A 24923-nucleotide genomic window follows, 5' to 3' on the forward strand; every position below is an offset into this window, starting at 1 on the left:
CCCCCTCCCCGCCCCGCCCGCTCAGCCGCCAGCGCCACACCCGGCCCGGGCCGCGGCCCGACCTGCGCCTCCCTGGCAGTGGAGAGGGTCCCGAGCTGCAGCGGCTCCCGGCGGGGCAGCCTTATTCCACGGAAGGTAAAGATGAGCGATGACTCCTGTGAGCGCCTTGGGCAAATCGCACTAGTGCAAAAGCAGGTGGAAAGGGGGAGGCAGGCGCCCCTATTGCTCCCACCAGCAGCATAGTGGGACTGGTTTGAACGTGCCTGTCCTGCAGTGCTAACCCTACCGAGGCATTTAAATCTAACAATTGAAATGTACGACCGCCCTTAAAGAACTCTGTCGGAGACCTGCTTTTTCCCTCGTTGCCGGAGCCCAGCATAGTTTTTCTCAATAGTTTTTTTGGAAAGACCCTTGAAGAGACTTAAGAGACCCTCCTCTGGGGGACACACTTTCCGAGAAAGTGCTGCACTACCTAAACCTTTTTGTGGTGGAGCTGAATTTGATTGATATCTGATATCCTGGAAACGTTTCCACCGCCACTCCCCCACCCCCTGCCTCCGCGGAGACAGTCGTTTGCCCTTGCCTAAAAGCACAATTACCCTGAAGAAGGTAATCCAACAATTAGGGCAGGGCCTCGCTTTACTGCCTTCAGAACGTCATGCTCATGCTCTTCCTCCACCTAAACCCTGGCTCTGGTTATCTCTCACCATATTATTTCAGGAAACTCCTTTTGAAATTATCTTTGTGACTCCTATGATATACACAGCGGGGTAGAGTTTTCCTCATTGCGTAAGCTTCAAAGCTCCCGGCTCCTTACAGACGAGAGCTCCCGTTCCTCAGTATGGCCTTCACTGGCCCTGCACACACACTGGCCCCCAGCGTTTCCTCTTTGTCCCACACAACCTCTCTGCTCTTTCACGTTAACTACAGCACTGCCTTCCACTTCCGCAAAAAATAAAAAAAATAATAACTTGCCCACTCCTAGCTTTTCCCTTTCATGTTAATTCTCCTTCCTCTTTTCTTCCCTAGAGATTCTTAGCTCAATTCTCTCAGCACTCCCACCGCCATCCAGCCACATCAGTGAACAAATTAAACCAAATAAAAAATTACTGAGATTATTGTGATAGTCTCCCAACTGAGCTGTCCATTTCTGTCTTTCCACCCACAGTCAATTCTCAATGTGTCAGCCAATTGGATCTTTTTAAAATTTGGGTCAAATTGTGTTCAGCGCAAAATCCTTTTGCTCCCAACTGTTTGCTCTGCACTGTCCAGTAGCTTCCCATCTGTCATAAGTGATGTGGTTTATCCCTCTCTCTTCTAATTTCATCTACTACCTGCCTCCTTGTTGTGCCTCAAACAAGCTGAATGCATTCCTGCCTCTGGCCTTTCAGTCTCCTTCTATCTCCATGGTTTTCAACTAGGAGTGATTTTGCCCCATGCAGGACATGTGGCAATGTCTGGAGACATCTTTGGTTGTCAAACTGATGATCACAAATGGAGAAGTGGATGCCACTAGCATCTAGCAGGTAGTGGCCGGAGATGCTGTTAAACATCCTACAATGTACAGGACAGCCCTCCCACAAGATTATCCAGCCCTCCATGTCAATAGTACTGATATGGGGGAACTCTCCTATATCTCAAAAGCTCCAGGTAACTACTTAACTGTCTCCTCTCACTTTGTAGGTCTTTGCTCAAATGGCACCTCAGTGGGGCCTTCTCTGATCCTGAATTGTAACCCCCAATGCTCTCTGGCCCCTGTCTGGCTTTATTATTCTCCATATAACTTATTATGTCTGACATTCTATATGTCCTACTTTTTAAAAAATACGTATTTTTAAATGATGTTGTTTTATTCATTTATTTTAATTCCAGTAGAGTTAACAAAGAGTGTTATATTAGTTTCAGTGTGCGATGTAGTGATTCAACAGTTCTATACATTACTCAGTGCTCATCAAGGTAAGTGCACTCTTGGTGGCTTAGTCAGTTAAGCGTCTGCCTCCAGCTTAGGTCATGATCTCTGGGCCCTGGGATCAACCCCCATCGGGCTCCCTGCATCGGGCTCCATGCTCATCAGAGAGTCTGCTTCTCCCTCTTCCTCTTCCCCTCCCCGCACCCCATCCGCCACCCTGCTTGTGGTCTCTCTCTCTCATTCTTTCTCTCAAATAAATAAATAAGTAAATCTTAAAAAAGGTAAGTGCCCTCTTTAATCCCCATCACCTGTTTCACCCATCCCCCACTCACCTCCCCTCTGGTAACCATCAGTTTGTTCTCTATAGTTAAAAGTCTGTTTTTTTCCTTTGTTCATTTGTTTTGTTTCTTAAATTCCACATGTGAGTGAAATCATGTGGTATTTGTCTTTCTCTGAGTGATGGACTTCGCTTAGCATTACGGTCTCTAGATCCATTCATGTAGTTGCAAATGGCGAGTGTAGAGGCCACTTGTAGGCAACAGGCTTGAGGAGTGGAAACTTGAGCAAGGCAGAAGGGCCCACAGTGACCACTGAGCTGACGCAAACAGGCTCATTAAGCCATAGGCCCTAACCAGGCACAGTTCCTAAGTTTACCAAAAATAGTAAAATTCCGTAGTTTCCCATATTCCCTTACCCTGCTCTATAACTCTAGCCCCTCACCACCACCTCATGGCAGTCTCTCCTTCGCTGTCTTGCCCACAGCTCCCTTGCCGTGTATTCAGTAAACTTCTGTCTCCTTTGTTCTGCCGTGGGTGAGTTCTTTCACCACCTGTGCTGTGGGCCCCCACCCAATCCAGATGCCCCACAGCAAGATTTCAGTCATTTTTATGGCTGAATAATATTCCTGTGTGTGTGTGTGTGTGTGTGTGTGTGTGTGTGTGTGTGTGTGTGTGTAAAACCTCTGATTTATCCATTTACCTATCAGTAGACACTTGGGCCACTTCTATAATTTAGTTATTGTAAATAATGCTGCAGTAAACACAGGGATGTTGAATTAGTGCTTTTGTGGTTTTTTTGGGTAAATGCCCAGTAATGTGATTACTGGATCATATGGTAATTCTTTTTTTTTTTTTTAAGATTTTGTTTATTTACTTGACAGAGAGAGACACAGTGCGAGAGAGAACACAAGCAGGGGGAGTGGGAGAGGGAGAAGCAAGCTTCCCGCCGAGCAGGGAGCCTGATGCAGGGCTCGATCCCAGGACCCTGGAGTCGACCTGAGCCAAAGGCAGACGCTTAACGACTGAGCCACCCAGGCGCCCCCCCCCTTTTTTTAAGATTTATTTATTTATTTGAGAGAGAGAGTGAGCAGGGGTAGGGGCAGAGGGAGAGAGAATCCTTAAGCAGACTCCCTGCTGAGCATGGAGCCAGACATGGGGCTGGATCCCTGAGATCATGATCTGAGAGGAAATCAAGAGCCAGCTGCTTAATCGACTGAGCCACCCACACACCCCATGGTTTTTAATTTTTTGAGGAATCTCCATACTCTTTTCCACAGTGGCTACACCAGTTTGCATTCCCACTAACAGTGCAAGAGAGTTCCTTTTTTTCCCCATCCTTGCCAACACTTCTTGTTTCTTGTGTTTTTGATTTTAGCCATTCTCTGACAGGTATGAGGTGGTATCCCATTGTGGTTTTGATTTGCATTTCCCTGATGATGAGTGATGTTGAGCATCTTTTCATGTGTCTGTTGGCCATCTGTATGTCTTCTTTGGAGAAATGTCTGTGTGTTCTGCCCATTTTTTAATTGGATTATTTGTTTTCTTTGGTGTTGGGCTATATAAGTTCTTTGTATATTTTGGATACTAGCCCTTTATTGGATAGGTCATTTGCAAATATCTTCCCCCGTTCAGTCTTTTAGTTTTGTTGATTGTTTCCTTTGCTGTGCAGAAGCTTTTTATTTTGATGTAGTCTTAATCATTTATTCTTCCTTTTGTTTCCCTTGCCTCAGGAGACAATAGAAAAATATTGCTATGGCCAATGTCAGAGAAATTACTGCCTGTGCTCTCTTCTAGGATTTTTATGGTTTCAGGTCTCACATTTAGGTCTTTAATCCATTTTTAATTCATTTTTGTGTGTGGTGTAAGAAAGTGGTCTAGTTTCATTCTTTTGCATGTAGCTGACCAGTTCTCCCAACACCATTTGTTGAAGAGACTGTCTTTGTCCCATTGGATAGTCTTGCCTCCTTTGTTGAAGATTAATTGACCATATAAGTATGGGTTTATTTCTGGGCTTCCTATTCTGTTCCATTGATCTATGTGTCTATTTTTGTGCCAGTGCCATACTGTTTGATTACTACAGCTTTGTAGTATGACTTAAAATCTGCAATTGTGATATCTCTGACTTTATTTTTCTTTTTTAAGACTGCTTTGGCTATTAGGGCTCTTTTGTTTTTCCATACAAATATTAGAATCGTTTGTTCTAGTTCTGTGAAAAATGCAGTTGGTATTTTGATAGGGATTGCATTAAATCTGTAGATTGCTTTGGGTAGTATGCACATTTTAACAATATTTGTTCTTCCAACCCATGAGCATGGAATGTCTTTCCATTTCTTTGTGTCGTCTTCAATTTCATTCATCAGTGTTTTATAGTTTTCAGAGTACAGGTCTTTGGCCTCCTTTTATAGGTTTATTCCTAGGTTTACTCCTAGGTATATTATTATTTTTGGCACAATTAGCAATGGGATTTTTTTTCTTAATTTCTCTTCTACTGCTTCATTATTAGTGTATAGAAATGCAACAGATTTCTGTACATTGAAGGAAACAACACATGTTGGCAAGGATGTGGAGAAAGGGAAACCCTCGTATGCTGCTGGTACGAATGCAAGCTGGTACAGCCACTCCAGAAAACAGTATGGAGGTTGCTCACAAAGTTAAAAGATAGAGCTACCCTACGACCCAGCAACTGCACTACTAAGGTATTTACCCAAAGGATACAAACCTAGTGATCCAAAAGGGTACTTGCACCCCAATGTTTATAGTAGTAATGTCCATAATAGCCAAAATATGGAAGGAGCCCAGATGCCATTGACAAATGAATGGATAAAGAAGATGTGGTATGTATATATACATTGGAATATTACTCAGCCATCAAAAAATGAAATCTTCCCATTTGCAATGACGTGGATGGAGCTAAAGTGTATTATGCTAAGTGAAATAAGTCAATCAGAAAAGACAATTATCATATGATTTCACTCATGTGTGGAATTTAAGAAACAAAACAGAGGATCATGGGGAAGGGAAGGAAAAATAAAACAAGACAAAATCAGAGAAGGAGACAAACCATAAGAAACTCTTAACTATAGGAAACAAACAGGATTGCTGGAGGGGAGATGGGTGGGGGTCTGGGGTGACTGGTGATGGGCAATAAGGAAGGCATGTGATGTAATCAGTACTGGGTATTATATACAACTGATGAATCACTAAACTCTACCTCTGAAACTAATAATACACTATATGTTCATTAATTAAATTAAAAAAAAAGAAATGCAACAGATTTCTGTACATTGATTTTGTATCCTGTGACCTTACTGAATTCATTTATCAGTTCTAGTAGTTTTTTGGTAGAATCTTTAGGGTTTTCTATATATAGTGCCATGTCATCTGCAAACAGTGAAAATTTTACTTCTTCATTACTAATCTGGATGCCTTTTATTCCTTTTCCTTGTCTGATTGCTGTGGCTAGGACTTCCAGTACTGCATTGAATAAAAGTGGTCAGAGTGGACATCCTTGTCTTGTTCCTGATCTTAGCGGAAAAGCTCTCAGTTTTTCACCATTGAGGATGATATTCACTGTGGGTTTTTCATATATGGCCTTTATTATGTTGAGGTATGTTTCCTCTAAACCTAGTTTGTTGAGGGTTTTTATCATGAGTGGATGTTGTACTTTGTCAAATGCTTTCCCTGCATCTATTGAAAGGATCATACAGTTTTTATTTTTTTTTCATTAACATGATGAATTGTGTTGTTTTGCGAATATTGAACTATCCTTGCATCCCGGGAATAAATCCCACTTGATCATGGTGAATGATTTTTTTTTAATGTATTCAGTTTGCTAATATTTTGTTGAGGATTTTTTGCATCAGAGATATTGGCTTGTAATTCTCTCTATATTCTAATTTTTAAATTAGAACATTATAAGCTCCACCAACATAGATATTTTTGCCTATTTTGTTTACTTCTGTATCTCAAACACCTAGAATAGTGCCTGGCACTTAATAGGTGTTCAGAAACTATTTTTTGAATGAATGGATATGTAACATGCATTGTACTACCCAGTACTCTAAGTGCTTCATGTCCTAATTCATTTCATCCTCATGAAGCGTGAGGCAGTTACTATCTGTTTTATCCTCATTTAAGGGAAGAAAATCAGGTATAGCAAACTTTGATGATTAATAAATGTCAGAGCTAAAATTCTTACCCCTTTTTTATACTGCCAATATGGGTTGAACTGTGTCTTCCCCAAAAAAGATATGTTGGAATCCTAACCCTCCATACCTCAGAATGTGACCTTTTTGGAGAAAGGTGTTTACAAAGGCAATTAAGTTAAAATGAGGTGATTATATGGGCTCTAATCCAATATGACTGGTGTCCTTATAAAAAGGAAGATCCTTGGTGGCTCAGTCAGTTAAGCATCTGACTCTTGATTTTGGCTCAGGTCATGATCTCAAGATTGTGAGATTGAGACCTGCATCAGGCTGGGTGTGGAGCCTGCTTAAGATTCTCTCTCTCTTTTGGGGCACCTGGGTGGTGCAGTTGGTTAAGTGTCTGACTCTTGGTTTGATTTAGGTCGTGATCTCAGGGTCGTGGAATCGAGCCCTGCATTGGGCTCCTAGCTCAGTGCAAAGTCTGCCTGAGTTTCTCTCTCCCTCACCCTCTGCCCCTCCCCACCTCAAATAAATAAATCTTTAAAAAATTTTTTTAAAAAGATTCTCTCAGGACGCCTGGGTGGCTCAGTCATTAAGCATCTGCCTTTGGCTTGGGTCATGATCCCGAGGTCCTGGGAGAGAGCCCGCAACAGGCTCCTTGCTCGTTCAGGAGCCTGCTTCTCCCTCTGCCCCTCCCCCTGCTCATACTTTCTCTCTCTGACAAATAAATAAAATCTTTAAAAAAAAAAGATTCTCTCCCCCCCCCCCCGCTGCCCCTTTCCCCCTTGCTTTCGTGTTCTCTCTCTCTCTCAAAAAAAAGGAGGAATTTGGACACATAGACAGACACACAGAAGGAGATATGTGAGACACACAGGGAGAAGTCTGTTGTCTGTATGCCAAGGAGAGAGTGCTGGAACAGATCCTTCCCTCACAGCCCTCAGAAGAAAGCAACCCTGTGGAGACCTTGATCTTGCACTTCTGACATCCAGAACTGTGAGACAGTAAATTTAAGCCAATCATTTTGTGGTACTTTGTTACAGCAGCCCTAGCAAACTATTATAACTGCTTACAAGAATAGCTGAATTTAGGACTTTTTAGCTGATTATAAGTTTGTATAATTACCTACTAAATGAATACAGTAATTATTACTTAACTGGAAGTTGGGGTCATGTTTTTGAGTACTTCAAAGGATTCATAATTTGATATTTTTAAGGTTTTTTTAGCCGAGGAGCAAAATTCTTTTAAGTTATATATTCAAATCAACCTAGATTTTTATCACTATGTTTTATACGGTGTTAACATTTCTTTTTTTTAAAGATTTTATTTATTTATTTGACAGAGAGAGAGCACAAGTAGGCAGAATGGCAGGCAGAGGGAGAGGGAGAAGCAGGCTCCCCACTGAGCAGGGAGCCCGATGCGGGGCTCCATTCCAGGACTCTGGGATCATGACCTGAGCTGAAGGCAGACACTTAACTGCCTGAGCCACCCAGGTGTCCCTTCACTGTTAACATTTCTATTATATAAACTATGCATGATGTATCTGGAAACATACTATTCATTTGGACTTCTTTTGTATAAATACTGCTCCTTTCTCAACTTTCTCCTGACTTAGATTCCAAAGTTTTTCCTTCCTTCACCATTCTACCTAATACTAGTAAGACAAAGCAGCCCGGTAAGGCATAGAATGTCGAGCCCTGTCTCTTGATCCAGCTTGGATGGATGATATCCCAGCTCCACCATTTAGCTGTGTGACTTTGGGCAAGTTACATAAGCTCTCTGTGTTTCTGTTGCCTCATCCATAAAATAGGGATTTCAATAGTAACTACTTCATCGGGTTGTCATAATGATTAAATAAATTATAATTTGCAAAGTTTTCAGAAGAATGCCTAATGCAAAATAAGTGTTAAATAATTTAAGAAAGGGAAAAAAAGCACAGCTAGATATTAAAATTGAGATAGAAGAATATTGCATAATTCTTACCTTTAAGAAATTACAATCAGTCTGGGGAGTATGAGACTCTTAGGTTATCCAGTCATCTCTACAAAGCTTAGACCCCCTTTCATGGATGAGAAAGAGATGCAGAAGATGAGAACTTGGCCATAGGTTCCAGGCTGTTCACTCACTCATATCTATAGAGCAAAGCCTATGTGCCAGATGCTGCCAGACCTGGGAACAAGACAGACCAGGTCTCTGGCTGGAAGGCCATGGAGAAAGCTGGCCTGAAACAGGTTGACTTTAGCAATTCCTAAGAAGGAAGTCAAACCAACCTGGGATGATGCAAATGCTATTGCTATATCTTTCATGGGCTACAGGAGAAAACTCTGCCAAAGATCTGAGATCAGGTCACTTTTGTTCTCTCCATAAGCCTGTCTCTTCAGGTTAAGAAAATTTCACAACTATCTGAAGTCATGAATGCACTTTTGTTCTGTCGTATATGGTAGGAAGAAGATGTGCATAATCTCCCAGGTAGTCTCTTTATTACCCTCCCTGACCCACACATTTGAAGGGGACCCTGGCTTTTGTTGGAGCCTGGCACTGATGAGGCAGCCAGCTGCCCAGTCAGGAGGCCCTCAGCCCCTGCAGACACAGCCCTGTTGGCACATCTCTCTCCTGTTGCCGGAGGAGGCTGATGGCGGGCAATGTGACAAAAATAAGGAGGGGAAAGACAAAGCAAAGAAAACCTGAGACACAGATTTGCCAGGCAACAAGAGGAAAATGCAGAGCCTGGATGTAACTTAAGAAAGAGTATTCAAAGAAATAAGACATGAACGTTAGGGCTTCATTGAATACATCTGAGTTATGTTTTGATTTTTCACCTGTCTGATTCTTAAACCTTTTCTACTAAAAATATAGACAAAGCATTTTATTATAGGTCTCCATTGATCAAACAGGAGGTTGCATTTTAGAAATTTACTGCTCACAACTGAGAATAAATCAACCTGGGAATATCCTTTTCTTCAGCAAAGTATTTTTATTCTGAAATCAAATACCATATGTCATTGCTATTGCACAGAAATCTAGAGATTTTTACCAGATATAAAAGCATGCTCTAATTCACCCTTTCATGTCTCTCATGGCATCTGCACAGGAGGCAAATAGAAAAGAAGTCACTGAGAGATTGTTTCTCTAGGTTCAAGACCAGTTAATCCAGTTCTGGACAAACCATGGCATTTAGACCCATACCGGGGTGGTACTGTGTCCACTGACCCTGGGATATGGTTCAAACCACAGAGAACAATCCAGCTTTGCCTCATGCATTTTTGCTTTTCTTTCCATGTAAGAGAAGGACCAGGGTCAGACAATTTTGTGCATTTCCCTTCCTGACTAGGCATTAGGGGAATTTAGTTAACTTGAATAAAGGAACTAACCAATTATTAATTTCCTATTGCTCCTGCAACAAATTACCACAAGCTTGGTAGCTTGAAACAGCAACAATTTATTATCTTGCCCTTCTCTACATCAGACATCTGACACAAGTCTAACTGGACTAAATCAAGTTATCATCAGCAGGGTTGCATTCCTTTTCAGAGGCTCAGGGGAAGATCAGGGTGTTTTTTGTTCACTTGGGGTTGTTGGCGGAATTCAGGTCCTCGTGGTTTATAGGACTGAGCTCCCTATTTCCTTCCTCATTTTCAAAGCCAGCAGCAGTCGTTTGAATCCCTCTCATACTTGAAATTTACCTTCCTTTTTCTTTGGTCTCATCTCTCTGATCCATCTGTCTTCCACTTCCATTTTTAAGGTCTCATGTGATTAAATTGAGCCCACCAATATAATCCAAAATAATCTCCCGATTTTAAGGTCCATAACCTTAATTACATCTGCAAAGTTCCTTTTGCCATGTAAGGGGACAAACTTACAAGTTCTGGATATTACAAGTATGGACATCTTTGGGAGGTCATTATTTTGCCTCCTACACCAGCCTGTAGATGGGGGATCCGTAACCAGCCTCAAGGTCCCTGAAAAGAATGAACGTGTTGAGATTAATCAACTGGTGTAGCCCTTTCCCTCAGTTGAGAGCCCACCTAGGACATGGCACAGGCTTAAGGCACAGGCCCCACAGCAGATGCCCTGGTTCCATTTCTTACTTGTTGTGTGATTTTGGGAAAGTTCTCACCCTCCAGAGGCCCACTTTCCTCAGCCTATAACATGAAGCTAATGTCAGTATCTACCTGTTATAGGCTGAACGTGTGTGTCCTCCCAAAATTCATATGTTGAACCTAACCCCAAAGTGGATGATAATTGGAAGTGGGGACTTTAGTGGGTGACTAGGTCATGGGGGTGGAGCCCTCATGATGAGATAGAAGAGACCCCAGAGAGCTCCCTCACCCCTCCCACCCCATCAGGACACCGAGAAAAGATTGCTGTCTATAAAGTAGGACGTGAGCTCTCACCAGACACGGAATCTGTTGGTACCTTGATCCTGGGTCTGCGAGCCTCCAGAACCATGAGAAATAAATGTTGTTTAAGTCACCCCATCTATTTTTGTCGTAGCAGCCCAAATGGGCTAATATATTACCTCATAGCGTTGTTGGGGGAAATGACATATTCGCTGTAAAGCACTCTGAAGATTGCCTCCCTCATGGAGTGTGCTGAGATTTTAGCTGATCCAAAAGACTCATATACAAATGAAGTAGGCAGTCGCAAGACTTGCTGCTTAAAATTCCTCCCTCTTGTCTCATTCCATTGATTCCAGGATTTGGTATCTGTGAAAATAAAAATACTCTAGAATAAATAAAAGCACATTTTCGTCAGTAATTTGACTATGGCAGAGGAGGAGGAAAACGAAAATGTATACTGAGCATCTATTTTGTATGAAGCAATTTGTGTGCTTGAAGGATCTGAGAGCATATTTTAATGAGGTCAAGGCACCAGGTGCTTGAGTAGGAAAGGCACCTAGGCGTTCCCAAGGCACAAAGTAGTAACACAAAAGTGCTGATTTCCGAGTCTTGTCTAGGACCCCTTGACTAATTGATTAAGTAGGTAAATACAATCAACTATTACAAAGGCCAAGGGAAATGGACTCTCCAAGCTGGCACAGATGGGGGCAAGGAACTGACCTAACAATGCGTGTGAGGTCAAGTCCAACTGTTCTCTGATGGGCGGCAAGCTGATTTGTGCAGCCCTTTATCGCTTAGTAGTCTCCAAATGCTTCCTTCCTCTCCTTGGTGTCTGTCTTTCAGCCTTTTTTGGATGAGTTTTGTGTCAACACCTCCAACTCTGGGACATCGATCATGACCACACTGGCTGACTCAAGGACATGCCTCTTCCTTTGAAGACATAAATCACTTCTGCTTTATTATGAGTAGGGCAGCGCAGCGAGGTGAGAATGACTTGACCATGTAGCCTTTTGCTTATTATCCAAAACGTTCCATCAAAACAATGCTGATGTAGATTAATAACAAGGTAGTATTGGGGGATTTGGAATATGGTTTGGGGAGAGGCAGGCTTGACTTTTTTTCTCACACCTTTGTTTGTAACAACTCTATTGGCCACCATAACAAAAACTGCTGAAAGTGAGAACTTATTGGTTTAAGAAATCATGACATATACTGTCTCCAAGCAGCACCAACTGTGGTGTGTGTGATTGTAACCAGCTTTATCAAATTTACTGAAATGTTGATACTTTTATTTATTTTATTTTATTTTAAAGATTTTATTTATTTATTTGAGAGAGAGCACAGGGGAGCGGGAGAAGCAGACTCCCCGCTGAGCAGGGAGCCCGATGCGGGGCTCAATCCCAGGACCCCATGATCATGACCTGAGCCGAAGGCAGACGCTTAACCGACTGAGCCACCCAGGTGCCCCAAAGTGTTGATACTTTTAATGATCATTCTTATGCAAACAGTTTGAGCTTGGAAACTTCAATCATTAGAACTGTAACTTCTGATTTTGTAAATAGTAACTGAATTTATGTTTAACACAATACCAAAATTTGTATCATGTATATATTTGGTACGTTTATAGCTCCACACAATGGCATATGAAATGGATTAAAGGAGGCATTTCTATCTCTGGATTCTCTGGGGATGCGATTACTTACAACTTGTGTATTTAATGTGCAGGAGGACCTTTATACTTAAATTGCTTGGTATCAGGTTTACAAATTCTATTTAATGTGAAACAATGCCATGATTTGGACTAGATGCAACTATCTTAAATAAGCCACAAAAGACTTGAGTGAAAAATTCAGTGGAGGATGGGCAGTTATCTTAATTGACAGAAAAATAACATTAGCTCAATTTCAGAGTAATCTTTTATTTTTTTAAAGATTTTATTTATTTATTCATGAGACACAGAGAGACAGAGAGACAGAGAGAGAGAGAGGCTCCCCACGGAGCAGGGAGCCCGATGCGGGACTCGATCCCAGGACCCCGGGATCATGACCTGAGCCGAAGGCAGAAGCTTAACCGACTGAGCCACTCAGGCACCCTCAGAGTAATCTTTTAAAAACAAATTATCTTGTAGAGTTACCTCAAATCACCTTCTCTAATTCGTACTAATTCACAGGATAATGAAGGAAAAAAACATCAGCTTAGACTGAGACCCTGCATCAGTTTATATAACATGGCTTCTTTTCACTTGCCTTAGATCACATCTACACTGACAGAACAAAGTGGAGAGGGAAGCACCTATCTTAGGATTTTGCTAGTAAAAATTATCTGAATAATTACTTGGAGTAGACAGCCCCAGGTTAAGACCTTTCAATAGAGAACAATTGGAGATGGGTAGATTTTTCAGGGTGACTTAGTTTGAGACCAAGGAATGGTCAGTGCTGTTTTTATCAGGCATAAAACACATCCCAGAATATACTCCTCTACCCTTGAAGTTGCTTCCCAATTATTTAGATTTAACTTGTTAAAGGTTTTCTGCTCATTTTCAGAAGAATAATGAATCCTTAGTATTAAATATTCACTCATCCATCCAACAGTTATTTATGGAGTACCCACTGTCTGGTAGGCACTGAAGGTGCACTGGGAACCAAGATAAAGGTCCAAGCTTTATGAATCTCAAAGGAGATAATTGCCATAGCAACTTTTGGTGTCCATCATTGAGGATTTGACATAAACTTTAGCATCTTAACACAATATATTTTTTCATCACCAAAGAGAAAATTGTTATCAATAAAAGAGTCTCAACTTGGCTCTTACATGATATACTATTTGTTCTTTTTCTACCCCCACCCTCTCCTCTGCCGGCAGCAAACGCTCTCCTGCTCCATTAGCTTTCCTCCCTTTTCCTCAGATCCAACTGGAGTTGGGGGAGTGGTGACTCTGTGCTTGAGTCATCATTTTGCTACATTATATAATAAGTTCATAAACACCAACAGTGGAAAGAAACTAAACAGTGGGGAAAGATCCATTGTTTATCCCTTGTCCCCCTCATGCTTCCCCAGTGGGGTCAGTTTTGAAATGATCAGACCCATGAGGAGTGGGAAGCAGAACTCCTTGTTGACCTGACCAAACATCTGATGATAAGAATCTCTTTTTATTCTATAGGGAAACATTTATCCTGTATAAATAGACATCTTACTGTTTTACCTCAATGCAAAATGTGTTAGCACTGAACAGTTGTTTGTTACAGCAGTGAACTAACATCTGTTAGCAATGAGGTTCTGGCATCCTATCTATATGAGCAATTCTGAGGAAAGGAAGTCAGAATAGCAGAGCAGTGGTCGCCCCAAAATAGCCCTGAGAATGCAGCTTTGGGCAGAACAACTCATCAGCAAAGCTGTGAGGTGAGCAGAGCTGTTTACCTACTGACTCATCTGTTTTACACGTATCTACCTAGTGGCTGTCATGTGCTAAGCATGACGCTTAAGGATGAACAAGATGCACTTCCTGCCCAAAGAAATGTATAAATTTCATTTTCCTTCTCTCTACTATTTTTTTTTTACCTCTACACACCCCATATGTCCAGTATCCCAGTACTCCTTGTTCTTTCCTCTTTTAATTCTCTTCTCTTATCAAAAACTCTTCTTGGGGCGCCTGGGTGGCTCAATCAGTTAAGCATCTGCCTTCGGCTCAGGTCATGATCCCAGGGTCCTGGGATCGAGCCCGCATCGGGCTCCCTGCTCAGCGGGAAGCCTGCTTCTCCCTCTCCCACTCCCCCTGCTTGTGCTCTCTCTCTCAAATAAACAAATAAAATCTTAAAAATAAAAATAAAATACAAATGTAATGTTCCTTCTACTTACCCTTTCATCCCATTTCCTGATGTTAAAAATTCAGTTTGTACCCTGCCAGGTCACTTCCTGTGCAAACAACATCATATATCAGTGTATCTAGATTTATATTTATATCTAGATATAAACTTACAAAAGCCTTTTTCTTTTTTTTTTTTAAGATTTTATTTTTAAGTAACTTCTACACCCAACATGGGGCTCAAACTCAGAACCCTGAAATCAAGAGTCGCGTGCTCTTCTGACTGAGCCAGTCAGGCATCCCTAAACATAGAGAAATCTTAAAATATGAGTCATACTTGAACATCATGTATAATTCAGTAACTTCCTTTTCCATTCTATAACATATCAGGAATATCTATGATATATTAAGTAAGAAAATAAGATTATAAACAACATGTTTAGAGTGAGCCTGCTTTTGTAAACTGTGTGTGTGTGTGTGAGCATGCACACACGCACACACACATGCGTGCACGTATTTATAGGCAAAGGGAAAAGTCTGGGTATGTAGATTTCTTGGTTGAGAGAGTACAGGTGACTTTTAGTTTTTTGCTACTTTTTTTTTTTTAGTTTTTTGCTACTTTTTCTACTGTTTAAGTTTTTAAAGATTTATTTATTTACTTCAGAGAGAAAGAGAGAGAGCATGAGTGGGAGGGGCAGAGGGAGAAAGAGAATCTCGAGCAGATTCCAAGCTGAGCACAGAGCCCACTGGGGGTTCAGTCTCACAACTGTGAGATCATGACCTGAGCTGAAACCAAGAGTCGGACGCTAACGCACTGCACCACGCAGGCGCCCCTCTAGTGTTTAAGTTTTTAAAATAAAGAGTTTGTATTACTTTTTTTCTGAAGCACCTTCTTTTTTTTTCTGAAAGATTTTATTTTTAAGTAATCTCTACACCCAATGTGGAGCTCAGCTCACAACCCAGAGATTAAGAGTTGCACACTCTACTGACTGAGCCAGCCAGGCGCCCCCTGAAGCATTTTTTATATGTTTATTGGTCCATTACTTTAATGTGTTACCTTTTTATATTACTTTTATAACCAAGATAAAAATCTGTTTTTGTTACAAAGAGGAAAAATAAGTATTACTGGAAGACTTATGAGACAGCATCTGGCTGAGGTCGTACTGCTAAATGGTGGATTATTGCTCTGATGACCTTCTGTCCTCTCAGTCTGCCAACTAATGTTAATATTCCCTATCTTTGTAAGTCAAAATATAGCTATAATATTATTAGGCAATTATTACATAATATATGTATATATATTATATGTATGTATGTATATAATGTAATATACATAAACTATATATATATTTAAAGTGAATTATGGCTGCATTCAGGATCCTTCTTTCTAGATGAGATGGGGCTTATAACTCTTTGTGGTTTTATTGACTTGGATAGTTATTTCTAATAAATCCAGTAATAACAGGACAAACTGAAGCTGCCACAAGGGGAAGAAATTAAAAACCACAGTCATTTTGTTGCCATTTTTGTTACTGCTGTAGGTAGTGAGATTGACTTCCTTTTTGCATCCGGAGAAATGAGCTCTAAATGAACCTTCCAAGGTGAACAGAGGGAGACACATTCTGCATTCTCTGCATCCATTTTGTGACCCTGCCTGGCCGCAAGGAAAGGGAACTGCGGGGCATGTAGTTACCAGTCCTGGCTAAATTGGGGGGTTTGCTCAGGCACCTCTGCAGCAGATACTCTTCTATGGCAGATACTCACCTTTCACCTTTATTTTCCCTACAAAATCGGTTTCCAGAAATGTGGTCATAAAGTGTCACTTCAGCCCAGGGTGTTTGGATCCAAATAGGGACCAAACTTTAGGGCCAACATAGGTTCTCCAGACCTTGACTGATTGTCATCTGAAAGGGAAGCTCCAAGAGAACATACCTTGTCTCTACACAGCGTCGTGAATTTGTAGCAGTAGTAAAGGGTTTTACTCCATAAAATTCTGGCCCTGGGCTGTGCATGTTCCTTTATGCCTTTGTGGGTATCTCTCTCCCCGTGCATCATCTTTGGCCTCACATTTTGTGATTCTATTTCTTTTTCTCTCATTCCCTTCATTTTCTCTTTATCTTCTTCTCTTAATTGGCCATATATTAGAAAAAATGGTTACTTATTGGCTTTATCAAATAATTACATTTTCCATATATTTTATGTTAGGAGTGAAACTCAGTTGTCACTTATTTAGAGGTTTGGGATCAATCATACTTTATATTTTTTTGAGCATGTATCGCTAATATCACTGACTGTCATGGTATTATATATTTATTGGTTTACCTCTCTCAATACGATGCAGACTCCCTGAGGGCTGGGGACTTGGACCTGTTCTGTGCTATATCCCAAGTGGGTCCATTCCCCAGGTGCCCCAGATGTCTTTCATGTAGCCTGTCCCAATCCCAGTGCTTTCCCTTTCACCTAAAAGTAACCACATCTTCACTTTTATGGTCATCATTTTCTTGTTTTCTTTCCTATCACCCAAGACATCTCTAAACCCTATAATTTAACTTGCTTTGTAAAGAGTATACATCTTTTGGGTGCCTGGGTGGCTCAGTCAGTTGAGCGTCTGCCTGCAGCTCAGGTCATGATCCCGGGGTCCTGGGATCGAGCCCCGCATCGGGCTCTCTGCTCGGCGGGGAGCCTGCTTCTCCCTCTCCCTCTGCCTGCCGCTCTGCCTACTTGTGCTCTCTCTCTCTCTCTGTCAAATAAATAAATAATAATACAAACTATTTAAGAAAAAGAGTATCCATCTTTTAAGTTTCTTCCCATTCTCCAAGCACCCCTCCATTCTCCTTTTGCCCGCCCCCTACCTTTTTCTTTACAACTTAGTTCTGGAAGAAACTGGGTTGTTTGATTTGTCTTATAGAGTTTCTCGTATCTGGATTTTGCTAGTCACATTCCCATGTAATTTACCCGGTTCTTCTGCACTTTCCAACCGGTAATGGGATTATGGACTTGATCAGATTCAGTTATAATTTTGGATCCAGCTTCTTTGTAAGTGCCATGTAGGAGACATGTAATAGCTGAGGATCTCTCTGTGCGAGGCAGGCAGTCATGAATCCATTAATCCATTATGAAGTTCAAAATGATGACATTTAAATTTAATTTTTACTTCTTTATTTAGTTGACAGAATACTTCCATAATGGAAAACTTCTCCTCGACTTATTAGCTTACACTGTATGAGAAAGGTAGCGTAAATGCTTGATGAAAATACATATTTAGAAAGACAAAATATGCAAAAGAAATATACAAAAATAAGAGAACTCAATAACCACAGACCTATCAAAAGATATACTGCAATAGGAAGAATAACCTAGGGGAAGAAATTAGATGGAAGAAAAAATAGTGAGCACAGAAAATGATAATTTAAGTAGGGGCACCTGGGTGGCTCAGTTGGTTAAACATCCACCCCTTGGTTTCAGCCCAGGTTGTGACCTCCGAGTCCTGGGATCCAGCCCCGCGTTGGGCTCTGCGCTCAGCATGGAGTCTGCTTGACATTCTCTCTCTGTCTCTCTCTCTGCCTTTCTCTCAAATAAACAAGTCTTGAAAAAAATGATAATTTAAGTAGGTAAATACAATCAACTATTACAAAACTAATTTGAGGTTTGAAAAACAATATGGGAGTGCTTAACAGGTAGTTAAAACATGCTTAACTTTATGTCGTATTTAGGAGGAAGAAAAAAATCATTGAATAACTTAAGACTTTGTAGGAAAAATGTAGAGCTAAATATTTATGTTAAAAAATGGAAATACAATGCATAGCTTCGAAATCAACAAAGGGGATCGAGCCCCGCGTTGGGCCGCCGCTCGGCGGGAAGCCTGCTTCCCCCTCTGACCCTCTCCCCTCTCATGTGCGCGCTCTGTCTCTCTCATTTTCTCTCTCAAATAAATAAATAAAATCTTTTAAAAAAAAAAACAAAAAACAACTCCACAGAACTCAAGATTGCTCCCTGCTCGGCGGGAAGCCTGCTTCTCCCTCTCCCACTCCCCCCTGCTTGTGTTCCTGCTCTCGCTGTGTCTCTCTCTGTCAGATAAATAAATAAAATCTTAAGAAAAAAAAAAGAATAAATCCAAGTACACCAGGATCACTGTTTGAGTTTATTGGGTAGAACTCATTTACTAAAAGAGCATCCCCTTCGATTAATAAGCAAGCAAGCAAATAAACAAATTTATATCTAGTTCAAGAAACACACTTAAGGGGTGCCTGGCTGGGGCTCAGTCCGTAGAGCATGTGACATGCGACTCTTGATGTCAGCATCGTGAGTTTTAGCCCCACGTTGGGTATAGAGATTGCTAAGTACATACATACATAAGAAACACACTTACAACCATCCAGAAATTTGAAAATAAAAGAAAGGAAAAATGTAACGATCCAATACAAATGAAAAAGAAGAACATGCAGAAAAATAATAGTATTTAATGGAATTAAGAGCAAACAAATGGAATCTAAGATAAAAAGCATCATTTGGGGTAACAAGAAACTGTTTGATAAAAAAGAATAAAAAAGAATAATTTACCAGAAGATAGAAAAAGCAAGAACCATAGAAGGATCTTCAACCAAATCATAATCAAGAGGGAAGATCTTAACACCCCTTTAATTAATAGATCAAGCTGGCCAAAAGAAATAAAATTAATAAGCTTGATTGAATTGATATATAACAAAGGAATGAGAGCTTCCCACCTGGTGGATCACAAGATATTGATCCCCAAAAGCCACACAGTGGTCGGGGCAGGGCTTGGCTTATTAAAAGTCTATTCATTGTGGCAGACCAAATTAACACAAATCAAGGGAGGATGCGGGAGAAATGGTACTTTCACGTATTACTGGTGGGAGTTGAAATGTTACAATCATTTTGGAGACCCATTTATCAAATGGAGGCATTATCAAAATTGATATGCATATGCAGCAATTCCACTTGTCAGGTATATACCATAGACAAACTCCTGTGTATGTGCATAAGAACACATCCTTGCGGCATTTTTTTGAAACTGGGAAAAACTCGAAGTAACTTAAGTGTGTATCAACAGGAAAATGGGTTTGTGAAAATGAAATTCTAGATAGTTAAGTGATCTAGAGTTACCATATTAACATGAGATAAATTACAAGTATGTATTATGAAGAGGAAAAAGGAAGATTGCAGAATAATAAGGGTATGACAACATTTATGACTTAAAACATGCATGTGCAACAATGGTGTGTGTGTGTGTGTGTGTGTGTGTGTGTGTGTGTTTTAAAGTAAGCTCTATGCCCAATGTGGGGTTTGTACCCATGACCCCAAGATCGGGAGAAACATGCTCTACCAGCTGAACCAGCCAGGCACCCCTAACAATAGTATATATTATTTATGGATACATAGTAGTATGGTAAAAATATGAAAAAATGCAGGGGAATGATATACACCAACATTTATAGAATGATTGTCTAAGAAAGGGGGAAAGAGGCTTCCAATACTTTAAAATAAATAAACCTATAGAGTGATTAGTGACAGTGTCATATTCTATAAATATGCATAGAGAATGTGGGCAGGCTTACTTAAATTGATACAAATCTGAGAAAAAGGTCTGTAGTCACTAGGATGGTACACACAGGAGTCTGCTGTTTTCAGAATTGCTGCAGTTATATCACCAAGGCAATAATCTATATTCCTTGGGGAATGTGGCAGATGGGAACCACATGTTGGTTTTAGCTGAGCTGTCCTTCATTTTATTTGTGGTTTATAAATACACTCAACTTAAGCCAGGTTTATATAACTTAGGTAGAAGCAATCAGTCAATAGTTGCACCTTTTTTAAGTGTTTTATCCACAGGGTTCTTAGGAAATTCAAAATAGATATAAAATATTTTCTCTACTGAAGAGAGAGAGAAGAACTTAAAAAGAACTTAAAACTTAAAAACTCCTTCTAACAATAAGACAAACAGAGAACAGTATAAAACCAACTGTGGGCTGCTTGTATGTCTTGTGTTATAAAGATAGAAAAATTGAAGATCAGGATGAGCTCTGGTAGCAGTTGACAACCCTTCATGAAGTGGAATCTGAGCTGCGTTTTCAAAAATGAGAAGAACTTATCCTGAGATGGAATTTAAAATCAAGACTTTCCTTGGGCAGTACTCTTATTCCAGATCTAGGTAAGCTTCACTTTTATCAACCATTGGCACCGGATTTAAAAGCAGCTCAGCTTACAAAACACTGGTCCAGTGGGGAAACTTTGGTATGATAACTGAGTGCTCAGCCCTTTCCATGTCCCAACTCTTTGCTGGGTTGAAAACTGAAATGAGAGGAATGATCATGCCATCCCTCTTTCTGTCCCCTCCAACTGTGGTGCAACTTATGACAAGTAGCAAAAACCCACTCAAACATGCAAAAGTAAAAACAAGAGCTTATTGAACACATACTGCAGTTTAATAGACATGAACAGTCAAGATTCAAAGGGCTTGTAAAATGGAAAGTCAGTCTTGAAATCTACTTTCTCTGTCTCTCCCATCTCTTTCTTCTGTTTTTCTGTCTCTGTCCCTGTTGTCGGGCTCCCTCTGTTCACTCATCTTGCACAAAGCTCAAAATGGCAGCCTAAACTTTAGATGCACATTCCCTTTGCTTTTGCAATTCCATTTCTTGGAATTTATACTGTAGATATACAAGTGTGCAAAAATAAATCTATAAGGGTTTTTGAAAAAAAAACAGAAGAAATCTAAATGTCCATAAATAAGGGACTACTTAAATAAGTTATGGTATGCCCGTTCAATGATACATGTGGTGGATATTACCAGTCCTTGCCATTATTTCTTGATTCCTTCTCCTTCTGGGTAGGTGGAAGGAATACATTTCTACCCTTTTGAGGGTGAGCATGCTGATGTGATTTGCTTTGTCCTCTGAAATTTTAAAAGGATTTTAAGAGTCCATGTGATGCTCTCCATGCTCTTCTGGTACAGCATTTGTAGAAACACACACTGGGAGGAAGAGTCATGACACAGAAGCAACCAGAGCACTGAGCCTTCACAGGGAGGACAAGAGCTGTCCCATACACAAGAAATAAATGTTTGCAGCATTAAGCCACGGAGATTCTGGTGTTGTTTGTTATCATGACAGAAACTAGATCATTCTGACTGATACAGTATACTGTGTAGTCAATGTAGTGAATGAGAAAATGCCTATGTATTGAAATGAAAAATTAGATTAGTAAGGGGAAAAGACAAGGAACATAAATGTAAATAGAATTATTCTATTTGTGATTTTATAAAAATGTTACCTATAGAAAAACAAAGACTGAGGAACTCTTCCAATTTAAAGGAAACTAAAAAGGCATGACATCTAAATGCAATGTGTGATCTTGGATTGGATCCTGGAGCAGAAAAAAAATCCTTTTTCTTCGGATATAAAAGACATTAGTAGAATAATTACTAAAATTTGAATAAAGTCTATAGATTAGATAATAATATCAAATTGATGTTACTGTCTTGATTTTTATAATTATACTATGTTTATAAGGGAAAATTGTCTTATTTTCAGGAAACACACACTGATGTAAATAGGCATCATATTTGCAATCCAATCTCAAATTTTTCAGAAAAAAATGTGTGATATATATGTATGTGTGTGTGTGTGTATGAGAAAGAGACTACATAAAGAGAAAAATTATGTATATATATGAGAGGGAAGGAATAATAAAACAAATGTGGCAAAATGCTAATATTTGCAAAAGTTCTAGGTGAAGGATATGTGGTTTTTTGTACTATTGTTGTGATTTTTTGTAAGTCTGAAATTATCAAAACAAAAAGGCAAAAACATTTCTTTATATACACTTAGAAATTTTTTTAACTGTAAAATACAGTTATCTCTGGATAGGTGGATGGGTAGATGGAACTGGATGTCTGAGGCAGAAAGGAGACTTTTACTTTTCTTGGGCTCCCTTTTATTCCATTTGAATTCTCCAGAGATGATCCATGCTTCTTATTATTTTCAGACACAAAGTTTTGAGGTGATTTGTTTTGCAGCAAATAGATAACTAATGCATCAGACGACTCCTCACAAAATGCAAACTGCTGTAGGAGAAAGATGACAGCTTGAGTCACCACCAAAAAAGTAAGAGACTTTTTTAAAAAGATTTTATTCATTTATTTTGAGAGAGAGAGCATGTGCGCACATGCACACAAGTCAGGGGGAGGGGGAGAGGGAGAGGGAAAAGCAGGCTCCCCACTGAGCAGGGAGCCCGACTGGGGGCTCAATCCCAGGACCCTGGGATCATGACCTGAGCTGAAGGCAGAGGCCTAACCAACCTAGCCACCCAGGCGCCCCAAAAAAGCAAGAGACTTTAACAAGTTTCAGTTATGGTGTGAAAGAGAATGTCTGAAAGCATTAAGCATAATTTTCTCATTTTACAGGTCAGTAGATAAATTTAAAGAATATGCCGCCTGGCTGGCTCGGTCCACACAGAAGAGTGTGAGATGCTTGATTTCGGGGTCATGAGTTCAAGCCCCACATTGGGTGCAGAGAGTACTTAAATAAATTTCTTTTTAAAATAAAGAAAAGATGGTAATGTTGGAACCTGAGTTAGTGGTCTGGAAAGTGGAAGAAAGATTTCAAAATACAGAGAGAAGAAAAAAAAGCAATAGAAATGGTGAAAAAAATCAAGACATGGAGGACAGATGCAGGAGATGCAAGATTACCAGAAGGAAAAAAAAAGGAATGGAGGAGAGGCAATAATGGAACAAAAAAAGGAAGAAAATTTCTCAGAGGGAAAGAACAATTTGAATCTGAAGATTGAAAGGCCTTACTGAATTCCAGTCAGATTGATTAAAAACAACAACAACAGATATATCTACTTACACACAAGCATGTTGTAAAATTCCTGAATTCCAAGAGTCAAAGTACTGATTTTATTTTATTTTATTTTATTTTATTTTATTTTATTTTATTTTATTTTATTTTATTTCAGAGTCTACTCTGAAATATCCAACAGTACTAATTTTAGAATCTGTTGGATAGAAAGAAGAATTTACTTAAAAAGGAAAAATATCAGCCTGACATGACATTTTGCATTAAAAACCTGAAGCTAGGGAAAATGAAGTAAAATCCACAGACAGTACCAAACAAATGAAATAACAAAAACCCTCCCCAAGAAGTCTCCCCCAGCTTAGGTACGGTTCATTTGTTAGGGTGAAAGAAAAGTCTATGTGCATCTATGGAAAGGAGGCCAGCACAGGAGTGAGAGAGACAATAGCTGGACCAGAGTGTGTGTGTGATAAAATTAACAAAGACGAACATTTAAAAAAACAACAGTCACTTTTTACCAAGATGCGATAATTGAGAAGAACATAATGCCTATGGCTAGTGGCAGCCGCGATGAATGCAGGAGTACAGGAGAGGGCTGGCTCATACGCTGCATTTGGAGCGGTGAATTCAATATACACCATTGGCAACGCAATCTGGCACTACCTGTTAAAATAAAAAATATGCAGGGCCACCTGGGTGGCTCAGTTGGTTAAGCGTTTGCCTTCGGCTCAGGTAATGATCTCAGGGTCCTGGGATTGAGCCCTGCATCAGGCTCACTGTTTGGCAGGGAGTCTGTTTCTCCCTCTCCTTGTGCCCCTCCCCCCTGCTCACTCTCTCTCTCTGTCTCAAATAAATAAATAAAATCTTTAAAATACAATGAAAAATATGCATAGCTTTGCCTCAATCATTTTCCTCCTCCTGGTCCTTGCAAATAAAGGCACTATTACATGAGAACATGTATTATTTTATTGCAGCACTTTTTCTAGGGACAAAAAATTGGAAACAAAGTGCATGACCTTCACTAAGGAAATAATTGACTAAATGGTGGAATATTCACACCATAGAAGATTAAGCAACGCAGGCTATTATACAGCTAAAAGGGTGAGTGAGCTCTCTATCAATTGACTTGGAGAGATTTCCACTATGTATTTTTACTGAGAAAGGAAATGCAAAAAATTTTATAACCCCCCCTTTATTTTGTAAAACAGTGATGAAGAAATCCCCACGTATATGAGTTTGTTTAATTAAAAGAGTAGGTAGAAGGTATGCAAGGGCACACAGAGGTTGTTAACTTGCTCAGAGCAGGGGGATGGAGTTAGCCAGGAGAAGAGAAGAGGGAGGAGCTAAGTAGGACCAGGAACATAAGCTTAAGCAATAATTCATGATCAGCGTAGCACCTGTGTAGAGTGGGCTGATGCTTTGCAAATAAAGCTTTAAATTTGTGAAAACTAACATATGTTTTTGTATAGCTTTTATGGTTGTTTTCTAATTATGGAGCCCTGGCAGAATGGGTGTTTTACCCAAATTAGGGATGCATACTATATATTCCAAGTTTAGCAATGCAAATTCTCTTCTGTAGAAAATTAAATAAAGTCTTTAATATAAGTACTGAAACAAGGCCAAACCAGCAGTTCTTTTGAAAA

General features: G+C 40.1%; 1 long non-coding RNA gene across 1 annotated transcript; it reads left to right on the forward strand.

Annotated features, from left to right (window-relative positions):
* The first annotated feature begins 1 nt into the window (after position 1).
* LOC113929472 lies at positions 2 to 24011 on the forward strand. Its single transcript, XR_003522204.2, has 5 exons — positions 2 to 135; positions 11513 to 11652; positions 20484 to 20639; positions 22472 to 22590; positions 22890 to 24011. It is a non-coding gene; the product is annotated as an uncharacterized LOC113929472 (long non-coding RNA).
* The last annotated feature ends 912 nt before the right edge of the window (positions 24012 to 24923 follow it).

This window comes from Zalophus californianus, chromosome 5 (genome assembly GCF_009762305.2).
Source record: "Zalophus californianus isolate mZalCal1 chromosome 5, mZalCal1.pri.v2, whole genome shotgun sequence".
In the NCBI taxonomy this organism is placed as follows: Eukaryota; Metazoa; Chordata; class Mammalia; order Carnivora; family Otariidae; genus Zalophus; species Zalophus californianus.